The 12,376-nt window shown below is 40.4% G+C and overlaps 1 protein-coding gene across 1 annotated transcript in view; it reads left to right on the top strand.

Annotated features, from left to right (window-relative positions):
* The window catches only part of celf2 (cugbp, Elav-like family member 2), a 230,866-nt gene that overhangs the window by 37,341 nt on the left and 181,149 nt on the right, over positions 1-12,376 (top strand). The gene's annotated exons all lie outside the window — the stretch shown is intronic.

Here is a 12,376-nt window from a genome sequence, read left to right as displayed (position 1 = left end):
TGATACTCGAGTAAAATGAGTTGCAATAATAAATCCGAGAACAGTTGTTTGCCCTCCCAAAAAAGAAAATGGGCAATGTAGGAGACATTATGGAAGTCGCAGGCCGAGGAGAGCCAATTATGCAGTGATAGTAGCCGGTTGTGGGGATTGAACCAGATACATAGGTGCACAAATTCAGACTTAAGTAGCTCGGACTGCTGGTTCCAGATGTCATTGGTGCCAACATGCATAATTATATTAACACAGCTGTGCAACCTGGAGAAAACCTCAGAAGCTTTGTCAGCAATGTTACAGACAGTGAAACCAGTAGGCCGAATATTGTTGCTGATCTCACCCTCACATTTTTTTTTATTTATGAAGTCACCTAAGATTGAGGTTGGGGACTGACTGGAGGACTCTGGAGCCCTCTAGGGACTTCTGGAGTGAGGTTGCAGTGCACGAAACTATAGCTGGCAGTATGAGCAGCTGTGCTAGACCAGGAGGAGACTCCCAATTCCTCCTTCTCCCTCTTCTAAAAGGTAGCTCCTCTAGTTAAATGTAGGCAACAGAAACTACTTGGATGCCAAAGTATGAAGATGTTAGCAACAAAGACTTTCTGCGGCAGTGTAAAAACATCAAACTATGTCTGCCATTGCTACTGAATGTAAACTTACAGTATTCGATATCGACAAATGCTGTCTGTTTTTATATTGGCACAGTAGTAAAATTCAATGTATTTCTTCACAATGCATTGATTTAATATATCTAATGCAACCTAAGTAGTGTATATTTTCATGTGTATTATATGGAAGAGGTAACATATTAAGATATCATATGTTGTTTCTGTTGTCTGTGTCCAAGTAAACTAACTTGTAATAAAGTTTGAGCTATGCAAATAATAATTTTAGGAGCTTAACTACTTATAGGTAAATATGTACATTTCTGCTACTAGAAAACCACCTGTTGCTTCTTCAAACAAGTCTATCTTTGATCTTATCAGAGTACTTCAAGAACAAATCATACAAAAATATCAAGAGGGGACATTTTTATTGAACTTTGTCAATCTTCAGTGTGTCCTATTTGCTTCCTGGAGGCCTCCATACTTACTGAAGCCACTGGGCCGCAAAAGTTGCCTATTAAAAAAAAAACAGTTGTAAATGGTGGCCTTGATTCGGAAATTAAAAATAAGAAAATTTAATTTCATTAGTATGTTGAATCTTGTTCATTTAACCCCACTTTTCACATCTAATTTACCCCACAACTCTGTTTCCTCCAGTTCTCGTCATCCTCCCATGTTCACTTTGAACGATCTTATCATCCGAGCAACCCGGTAATGGTCCTGCTCTTGGCTCTGCACATACCAGCATTGTATCTGTCGCCCCAATCAAAATCTTAATGCATCTCAATTTAACCACTGTTGTAACACGTACACATACACAACTCCCTCTCTCCCTCTCTCTCTCTCTCTCTCTCTCTCTCTCTCTCTCTCTCTCTCTCTCTCTCTCTCTCTATCTCTGTCTCTCACTGACACACACACACACACACACACACACACACACACACGCACACACACACACACACACACACTCATGCACAGTTTATTGTGTTGTGAGCAGTTAAGGGTCGGGGAGGGCGGCATCAGTAATGCGTGACGCGTGCCTCCATAACGCCAGCCTCATTTGCATGTGTGAGGAGGTCTGGGCTAATGGAGCTGATCTGTTGCGCTGTTATTAAATGGGGAAAGAGGAGGGGATGCAGGGGAGGTGAGGGGGAGGGGGTTATTATTAAAGAGGAGGAGGAGGAGGGGGAGACAAAAAGAGGGGAGGTCTTCTTTTTTCTCCCACAGGCATGATGGATGATTCAGAGTCTCTCCTCCACTGAGTTAAGGTTGTTGTACAATTTGCGGTTGTCACACAGTAACACACATATGCACACACGCACATACACGTAGCAACTGTGTGAATGTATGTGTGTGTGTACATGTGTGCATAAGTGTGCTGCGTCCGGGTTGCATACCCTTTGAATATCACGGGGTAAATGAGGCCGAACATACTACTACTGTACCATTTCTCCCTTTTGTTCACCCTTTACCAGGCAGGTCGTTTCTCCTGCTGCCTTTAAATGTCCTTAATATGTCACATATCTATGCATGAATGCATGCATTCCTGCTGATGCACGTGCACTTACTTATATGCACACACAAACACACATTTCAGATAATGGTGCATTATGGGGACATTACACAGTCTTACATTTATTTTCTGGAGACTTATCCTAATTGTAACCATAAGCATTACTTGCCTAACACTAACCTTAACCACTGACCCAAAACATCAGCGTTTTCCAAATTAGAAACACATTAATTGGTTCTAAGTCTGAAATCTGTCTCCAAAAGTAGCCTATAGCAGAACTGGATATGAAGACACACACACACACACACACACACACACACACACACACACACACACACACACACACACACACACACACACACACACACACACACACACTCAATGATTGAAGCCTGTTGGGGCACTTGGTTTAGAGCCTTTTTATAGCGCGCATATGCACAGTTTTACTGCTGTGTATTACATTGTAAAGGCCATTACCAAGCAGTTCCAGCATCAAACTGTAGTCATTCTGTTTGAATTGCTGATTGAATAGACTGTAAAATAGTATTATATCGTTACATTAATCATGTATAGTTTCATTCTGAAATAAACAATGTTTTAATGTAAATCGTGATGTTTTCCTATCATTAAAACTATTTTATACATTTATTCATACAACCCAAAGCTTTAATTTTTGAAAACTGCCACAAACGTTTTCAAAAATAAACATTAACATTCATAGAGCAGTTTGTTGTAGTATTTTGCAGATTTAAAAAAGCTTATGGCATGTTTTCATTCCCCAAACTAATGATGTGATGATTTAGAAAATTATATGACGAAACAATCTTAACATAGTGTCCACTTTCAATTGCATCTCATGGTTTTAATCGAGCATGTTTCATACTCATGGTCATTAAATGATAACAGAAAACTCCATCCACCAAAGCTGTGAGATTTGTTCAGAGCTCAGGAAAAAGCTTGTATGGACCTTGAGTTAGGATTATTTTGTCAAAATACTATATTCGAGGTATGTGAAAAGCTATTGCTTTTGTATCTGAGCATCAACAGCACCTGTGGTCAGCTTTAATTCATTAAATGTCATGTACAGTTTAGATCAATAGCAGCTTCTCACACCACTCCTAAAGCTCAATCATCTCCTGATTTTGCTTAAATATGAATGAATGCATTGCTTCTGGCAGAGCCTCAGAGCTTCTAGGTGGATGATAGCATGACACAGAAGTAGTACATTTTGGCTTCTTTTTTTAGTGAAGAGATAGATTATTGATAGCATACTCCTTTAACCTTTGTGTCGTCCTCCCGGGTCAAATTGACCCTGTCTGTTTTGACTGTTCTTTCCTCCCTTCCTTCCTTCCGTCTGTCCTTCCTTCCTCCCTCCTTCTCTCTTTCTTTCCTTCCTCTTTCTTTCCTCCTTTCCTTCCTCCATCCCCCTTTCTTCCTTCCTACTGTCCTTCCTTCCTTTCCTTCCTCCCTTCCTTCTTTCCTTTCCTCCCTTCCTTCCTTCCTCCCTCCCGCCTTCTTTCCTTCCCTCCTCCCTTCCTCTTTTCCTTTCTCCCTCCCTCCTTCCTTCATTTTTTTCCTCCTTCCTTCCTTCCTTCCTTTCCTTCCTCCCTTCCTTCTTTCCTTTCCTCCCTTCCTTCCTGCCTCCTTTCCTTCCTTCCTTCCCTCCTCCCTTCCTCCCTCCTTTCTTCCCTCCTCCTCCCTTCCTTCCTTCCTCCCTCCTTTCCTTCCTTCTTCCTCCCTTCATTCCTCATTTCCTTCCTTCTTCCTCCCTTCCTTCCATCCTTCCTCCCTCCCTTCCTTCCTTCCTTCTTCCTCCCTTCCTTCCTTGACTCGAGGACAACAGGAGGGTTAAGAGAATGACTGTAGCATCAGTCAGAGGATGATTAATGAAGCGGCAGCTCGTTGGTGTCGCTCAGGTCTCGATGCCGTCCAATCCTCTTACCCCTTCAGCGCTTTGGCATGACTGTCTACAAGACCCATCCTCCAATGGGGAGAGTTTAGATCCATATGGAGGCGGGCCAGCAGCCTACATCTGACATCATCTTAAGACCTGGCACAGTTTGGCAGAATGACACTTGCCGTCTCACACACTTAGTCACACGTACACACACCTGGGACAGAAATGCGATTGTGACGCGAAGAGAGAAGTGGGAAGACTTAGGAGGGTGTGAAAGTCGAGCATGCGAATGTATTTATCAGTGTTTAAAGATGTGTTGTGTGTTTGGGTGTGTTGATTGGTTGGGGATTGTGGGTACAGCATGTGCAGGGTACAGCATGTACAGGTTGTGTATATGTGAAAAGCGGGATGGCAGGTGCAGAAGGAGAGAAGTGTTAAAAACAGAGTGTTAGAGCGACACAGATGGGCTGCTGAGAGGAATGTGATGGAGGAGAGAAAATCATTTTGGAACAGAAAGAGAGACTAACTCTCTCTCTCTCTCTCTCTCTCTCTCTCTCTCTCTCTCTCTCTCAGTGCTTTTAGGAGGATAAAACATCAAATTGATCTACAACAATTATGATAACTCATTAATAATTTAACTTATAATAATGATTAAAAAGCTGCTTTACTCAACTTTTTGTCATTGAAACTGAATATATTTGGGTTGTGGACAGTTGATGAAAAGAACAGAATAGACTATTTGAAGACATCACCCTGGCTTCTGGGATCATGTGATGGGCATATTTAGCTTGTTTCATATGTATACACTAAACAATTAATGAATGGGGATGAATTAACAAAAATTAAGAATTTATCCATAATGAAAATAATTGTTGCAGCTTGAAAATAATCCCAAACATATATTTGTCCCTCAGCTTGGAGACGACTAAAAGCACAAACATTAGGCGCTCTTTACATTCATATAACTAACTTTACGCAGTAAGTTGCAATGAACTGTTTTCTTAAACATCATTTAAAGGAGAAACACAATATCTGATATCTGCTGGGGGAAATTCTTAGCAATGAATACACATAACCACCTGCTTTCTAATGGGGGGTTTTCACTTGCATGCATGCAATGTTGCAGCAGGATGAAAGAGAGGAAATTAATCACAGCAATGTGTCCTTTATCTGATGGTTGCAAAAAAAAGGGGAACTTTTAAAATTCTATTGAATCTAAGAGACAACTCTGTCAAAAGTTTGGATGAATATGTGGCTTAAATAAAGAATAGTGGCTAGAAGAAGTCTAAATACATTGATCTTCATAGCAGAAACTTAAAACTGAGTTAAAACACACACTGGACTGTAAAAAACCAGATAAGATTCATGCACACAGGTGTTGCTTTACACAGGTTAGTCCATGTGAACTTTTTCTCCGATTTTTTTTCCTGTAACCTGATTTCTCTCAGTAACCTGGTTTCTTGTGTCATTGATAATGTGTTGACACCAGTCCCAAAAGGATTCAACACAGCATGTTATTTCACAACATGATAGAAGCATCCACGTCACTTCCAATACATCTTTGCCTGTGTGTGTTTGTAAGAAACAGAGAGAAGGAGGGGGGGATCACTTTAAAAGCTCTGATGTGGGAATGCTCTTGTCATCAATGGTGTTCTGTATTGCCATGACAGCTGGCTCCTAGTGTCTCCCATCATGTAGCACTAATGCAGCGTGTGTGTACGTGTGTGTGTGTGTGTGTGTGTGTGTGTGTGTGTGTGTGTGTGTGTGTGTGTGCTTGTGTCAAATCTTCTGTTAATCACAATGCGTCCAAATATGCCTGTGGTACTCGCCGGGTCCTGCCACCTGCTCCGTCTTGCAGTGGCTCTGGCACCGTCGCCCGAGGACTCCCTCTTGTTTCATCTTCGTTTTACGTCTCCGCCAGGCCTGCAGCGGCGAGAGGCCTGTAGGAGTGTGCGCTCGGGTTCACACAAGGCGCCAAAAAGCTGTCCATCATGAAGCATAAGGCTGGCTTTTTTCCACCTGGACGCTGTTTTCCCATCTGCTTCTATCACAGTGATCAATTCTGACCCAAATCTTGTCGGCTTGACTTATGCAGACCAACTAGGGGCAATTGATACTCTAGAAATCCTCCCTTTTTTTTAACCTTCGTGGGGTCAAATTGACCCCGTCTGTTTTGACTGTTCCTTCTTTCCTTCCTTCCTTCCTTCCGTCTGTCTTTCCTCCCTCCCTCCTTCTCTCTTTCTTTCCTTCCTCTCTCTTTCCTCCCTTCCTTCTTTCCTTCCTCCATCCCCCTTTCTTCCTTCCTTCTGTCCTTCCTTCTTCCTTCCTCCTTCCTTCCCTCCTTCCATTCCTCCTTCCTTCCTCCCTCCTTTCCTTCCTTCTTCCTTCCTCCTTTCCTTCCTTCTTACTCCCTTCCATCCTTCCTTCCTCCCACCCTTCCCTCCTTCCTTCCTCCCTCCTTTCATTCCTTCCTCCCGTCCTTTCCTTCTTTCTTCCTCCCTTCCTTCCTCCTTTCCTTCCTTCTTCCTCCCTTCCATCCTTCCTTCCTCCCTCCCTTCCTTCCTTCCTTCTTTCCTCCCTCCCTTCCATCCTCCCTTCCTTCCTCCTTTCCTTCCTTCTTCCTCCCTTCCTTCCTTGACTCGAGGACAACAGGAGGGTTAAACAAACACTACAAACACTGTAGTAGTAGTAATGAGTTTCTGGTCAGAGTTAGTCAGTATGATGGAAAATGTTAAAAGCAGAAAATAGGTTCAGACCTCAAATGATCTCTGACATAATGATCTCTTATGCAGTCACTTAAAATTCTTAGAGGCTTTTCATGTAATAATCTATGACATTTCCATTCAAATGTCGGTTTTGATTCTCTCAGTTGCCGTCAACAATTCAACCATCCAGCTACTTCGTGAGAAATTTTAAGATGTTTTCAGCCCTTTTAAAAGCTGTGTATTCCCAAAATGTAAATTGTTCATGAACTACTACAAACAGTCTTGTTTTAAACGTTGACATAATCCAATTAGATTGTAAAGGGTTTGCAGAAAAAGCAGAGAATATTCTCTCACAATGGAGTTTTAGCTTCCAAACCTTTCCCAGCAAACACATAACGTTCCGGTGACCTTCCCAAAACGTTCCCAACAAGTTTTCTATTGAACATTCCCTAAAGAACATTTTAAGAACGTTGTATAAATGTTAGTGTCTAACGTAACATTCCCAAAACGTTCTAATAACCAGATGAAATAACGTTTTTATAAAGTAATTTTTAGAATGTTCCCCTAAAGTTCCCATTTGGTATAATTTTGGGTAACCTTCCCACAACGTTCTAAGAAAGTTCTATAAATGACGGTTTTTATATAAAATTCCTAATACGTTCTAATAACCAGATGAAATAACGTTTTTATAAAGTAATTTTTAGAATGTTCCCCTAAAGTTCCCATTTGGTAGAATTTTGGGTAACCTTCCAACAACGTTCTAAGAAAGTTCTATAAATGACGGTTTTTATATAACATTCCTAAAACGTTCTAATAACCAGATGAAATAACGTTTTTATAAAGTAATTTTTAGAATGTTCCCCTAAAGTTCCCATGTGGTAGAATTTTGGGTAACCTTCGCACAACGTTCTAAGAAAGTTCTATAAATGATGTTTTTTATATAACATTCCTAAAACGTTCTAATAACCAGATGAAATAACGTTTTTATAAAGTAATTTTTAGAATGTTCCCCTAAAGTTCCCATTTGGTAGAATTTTGGGTGACCTTCCCACAACGTTCTAAGAAAGTTCTATAAATGACGGTTTTTATATAACATTCCTAAAACGTTCTAATAACCAGATGAAATAACGTTTTTATAAAGTAATTTTTAGAATGTTCCCCTAAAGTTCCCATTTGGTAGAATTTTGGGTGACCTTCCCACAACGTTCTAAGAAAGTTCTATAAATGACGGTTTTTATATAACATTCCTAAAACGTTTTAATAACCAGATGAAATAACGTTTTTATAAAGTAATTTTTAGAATGTTCCCCTAAAGTTCCCATTTGGTAGAATTTTGGGTAACCTTCCAACAACGTTCTAAGAAAGTTCTATAAATGACGGTTTTTATATAACATTCCTAAAACGTTCTAATAACCAGATGAAATAACGTTTTTATAAAGTAATTTTTAGAATGTTCCCCTAAAGTTCCCATTTGGTAGAATTTTGGGTAACCTTCCCACAACGTTCTAAGAAAGTTCTATAAATGACGGTTTTCATATAACATTCCTAAAACGTTCTAATAACATGATAGTTGTAACGTTATTTGAGGGTAATTTTCTAACTTTCCCCAGAGGTTCCTGCACCAAGAGAAGTTATTGCACATATGCCATACAAAAATAATAATACAAATATTGCACCATTCCCCACAATATAATCATATTTACAATTGCCTCCAACTGAACACCACAAAGACAAAGGAAATGATAGTGGATTTCCAAAAGTCCAAGCTCCTTTTTCAGCCAATTCGTGGGGTGGATATTGAGGTAATGCTAACCTACAAATATCTGGGAGTTCACCTGGACAACAAGTTGTACTGGTCCCCTAACATAGATACACTCTACAGAAAAGGACAGAGCTGCTCTTTTTCTTAAGGAGGCATCATATCCTTAGACATCTACAAAAATATGCTGCAGATGTTTTTACCAATTGTACTGTTCTATGCTGCAGGGGAGGCAACATAAAACAGAAAGATGAAAGACAGCTGGACAGGATGTGGTGGAGCAATGCACACACAAAGGAAGTTGGAAACCATCTTTTCGGAACTCTGATCATCCTCTTCATAGCGCCTTAGTGGAATGAAAGGGATGAGGCAGAGATCCACTGATCCAGCTACGTTGCTGAAAGATTCTGGAAATGTTTCATACGAACTGCCATCAGAATACATCATTTGTTTTGTTGAGCTACAAAGCAATTGAATTTGCCTTCGAGAATCAATAAGTTCTATTCTATTGTATTCTATTAATTCCTCTTCCCCTCCACCTCACACACACATCATCGTAGCAGTTTGATTGAAAAAGTAAAAGAGAATTGTTACCTATTCAGTATACGGCAACATGTAACTTCCACCCAATGGCATCAGCTGATACTCTATGTAATGAATGTGATTTGGGTTGTACGTGATCCCTGAGGGTGGATGGGGGCAGCACAACAATGTTTTTGCCAGCCCTCTGGTCATATTTTGTTTGTTTTAGCTTTAATGGACAGGTTGCCATGTAATGCATAATGCACAGCAAGGTGGTCACTCTTGGGGCGGCTGTGGCTCAGGAGGTAGAGCGGTCGTCCTCCAACTGAAAGATTGGCGGTTCGATTCCCGGCTCCTCCAGTCTACATGTCGATGTGTCCTTGGGCAAGACACTTAACCCCTAGTTGCTCCCGTTGCTGTGCCAACGGTGTATGAATGCGAGTGAATGGTTAGATTCCTCCTGATGTGCAGGTTGGCACCCTGCGTGGTAGCTGCCTGCCATCAGTGTGTGAATGAGTTGTAGTGTAAAGTGCTTTGACTGGTCGAAAAGACTAGAAAGGCGCTATATAAGTACAGTCCATTTACCATTTGAGGATAAAAATCCTGACATTCTAACAACCTTCTCAAAACGTTCTGGGAACATCATAATAACCTTCTGGTAACGTCAGGAAAACTTGCAGTTTTAACTTAGAACGAACGTTTGAGAGAAAACATTCTGGTAACCTTCTTAAAACGTTCTATTAACCTTCTCAAAACGTTCTGGGAACATCATAATAACCTTCTGGTAACGTCAGGAAAACTTGCAGTTTTAACTTAGAACGAACGTTTGAGAGAAAACATTCTGGTAACCTTCTTAAAACGTTCTATTAACCTTCTCAAAACGTTCTGGGAACATCATAATAACCTTCTGGTAACGTCAGGAAAACTTGCAGTTTTAACTTAGAACTAACGTTTGAGAGAAAACATTCTGGTAACCTTCTTAAAACGTTCTAATAACCTTCTCAAAACGTTCTGGGAACATCAAAATAACCTTCTGGTTACGTCAGAAAAACTTGCCGTTTATACCAGTATACTACGTTGTGTTGCAACGTTAAAAAAACGTTCCTACAACTAAAAAAAAAACGTTCTCATAACGTTTTGAGAACCGAAATTTGTTTGCTGGGTTCTGGGCAGGAAACTGTGGATTTCGACCACAATGTCATGGTCAACCAACCAATCAAAAAACAACTAAGACAAACATTTTCAACAAGACACTCTAGACACATTGTTTAACATGCATTTCAAAGCCATCCAATGTTTTTTTATATTGTTTTATTTATCTAAAGTGGGAATATTCTCAACTTGTAAGGGCAGATTCAATCCGCCAGTTTATAAAAAAAAAAACCACATTTGGAGATTTGTGTTTTTTTACTGGCAAAATCAAGAATAGAAATGATTACAAAGTGCTGTTAAGCTTTATTGTAATAAACAGAATAAAGAAGCGGGCAGTTAGCATCAGCAGCCACCATGACTGAAAATACTAAAGAAAGAAAATTCCCACAGCCGAGACTGCTCTGACTGTGTTTGACTGACAGGTCATTTCTGGGAACGGCGGTGCAAAAACAAACCTCACCAGTGAGTTATTACAGTACCAAATACAGAGATTAATTTTATATTTCAAACAAATCTTGAACACCGAAGCAAAGGTTTAAAAATGTCGTATTAAAATGCAATTTGTCTTTATTTGAGGGATTTTGTTGATTCATCGAGGCACAGAAAGGTCCTGCTGCAACAAGTGAAACAGCAGGAGCGCAATCTAAGTGGGGTCATTTCAGCCTATTAGTCATATTAAATTTGTTTTGACACAAAAAAGATCACTTTATAAAGAGAAAATGAGAAGAAATAACTTTTCCGACTGTTTTTCAGGTCAGCATCAAGTGTTTTTTTAAGACTAAAAAGACCAACCTGCTCTGGATTCTACTTAGCTGTGTCCAAGGAGCTGTTCAGCGCTGTTTTTAGTGTCATCAGACTCATAAAGTCACTGTAAAGAAGTTTTATCAGCGTCTTTATAACTGGAAGACTGTTTCTTCTACATTGAAGCTGCAGGAAATGTTTTAACATGCAGCTGTAATATGCAAGTTAATAAGTAATAAGAACTGCCTAGTGTAAACGTTTTGCGTGTATTTATATGTATGTATGTATGTAGATTTGCAAATGTGAGAGATGGTGTGTGTGTGTCTTATTCCTGCATGTGTGTGTATGTGGTGTGTAAACCTGCGAGTGCGAGCAGTGTGTGTTTGATGTTCCATTTACCCTTTTTCATAATTCATGGCATTGGGAAAATGGACTGAAGCGGAAGTGCCCATCGTGTATGTGTGTGTGTGTGTGTGTGTGTGTGTGTGTGTGTGTGTGTGTGTGTGTGTGCGTGTGTGTGTGTGTGTGTGTGTGTGTGTGTGTGTAGCAGGATAACAGGATGAGCGTTCTGTGGTCGGAGATGAAATAGACAAGAGTGTGTCTTTGAAATGCAAAGAGTGGTGATAGCAGTGATTGGCCACTGTGTTGAGGAGGAGCGAGGAGTTTTTTCTCCACATTTCATCATAATACACACACACTCTCTCACGCACACACACACACACACACACTCTTGCGAAAGCACACATACACACACACACAGCGTTGCTCATTTATGATTATTTTATTTACCTCTGTGACATAAAACCCAGGCTAATTCGGTGCCGCTCTGGAGGGTTTGGTGTGTGTGTGCATATGTTTTTCTGTGTTGCATTGAGTGTAATGCTAGCGCTCTCTCTCTCACACACACACACACACACACACACACACACACACACACACACACACACACACACACACACACACACACACACACACACACACACACACACACACACAGTGTCTAGTGGTGGGACCTGGGGACCAATTTATTTACATGCAGTGGAAGAGGAACAGAGGATTGGAGGAAGGGATAAAACAAAAAAGGGAAAGGAGGGAGAAAGAGGAAAACAGCAGGGAATTATGGAGAAAAACCCCACTGGAATGAAGAAGTTTCTCTACTGTTCCCAAGGACAGACAAAACCAATTTACTATTTAGATGGCTCAGTGTGTATGTGTTTTGCTCTGCCAGTATCTTGTGATTTGTATCATATTTCCAGAAATACTGCCTTCATTGGCACCCAGCTGTTTAAAACTCAGTTACAACAATGTAAGAACTGCAGTGCCAGATTTTCAATTTGGAAACAAGCCTGCATTAAACATGCCATCGCCAACAAACGATGCAATCATAGTCTGAAGAGGAATTACTTTTACTAAGTGAAAAGGTACATTTTTAGTCAAAGCATTTTCTGGAAGGGGATCAGCCATGTTGTTACCAAAGTGTTCTACATTG

Source organism: Scomber scombrus, chromosome 22, assembly GCF_963691925.1.
Source record: "Scomber scombrus chromosome 22, fScoSco1.1, whole genome shotgun sequence".
In the NCBI taxonomy this organism is placed as follows: domain Eukaryota; kingdom Metazoa; phylum Chordata; class Actinopteri; order Scombriformes; family Scombridae; genus Scomber; species Scomber scombrus.
The sequence above is the reverse complement of the archived record's forward strand: the minus strand, read 5'-3'. Positions and strand labels throughout refer to the sequence as shown.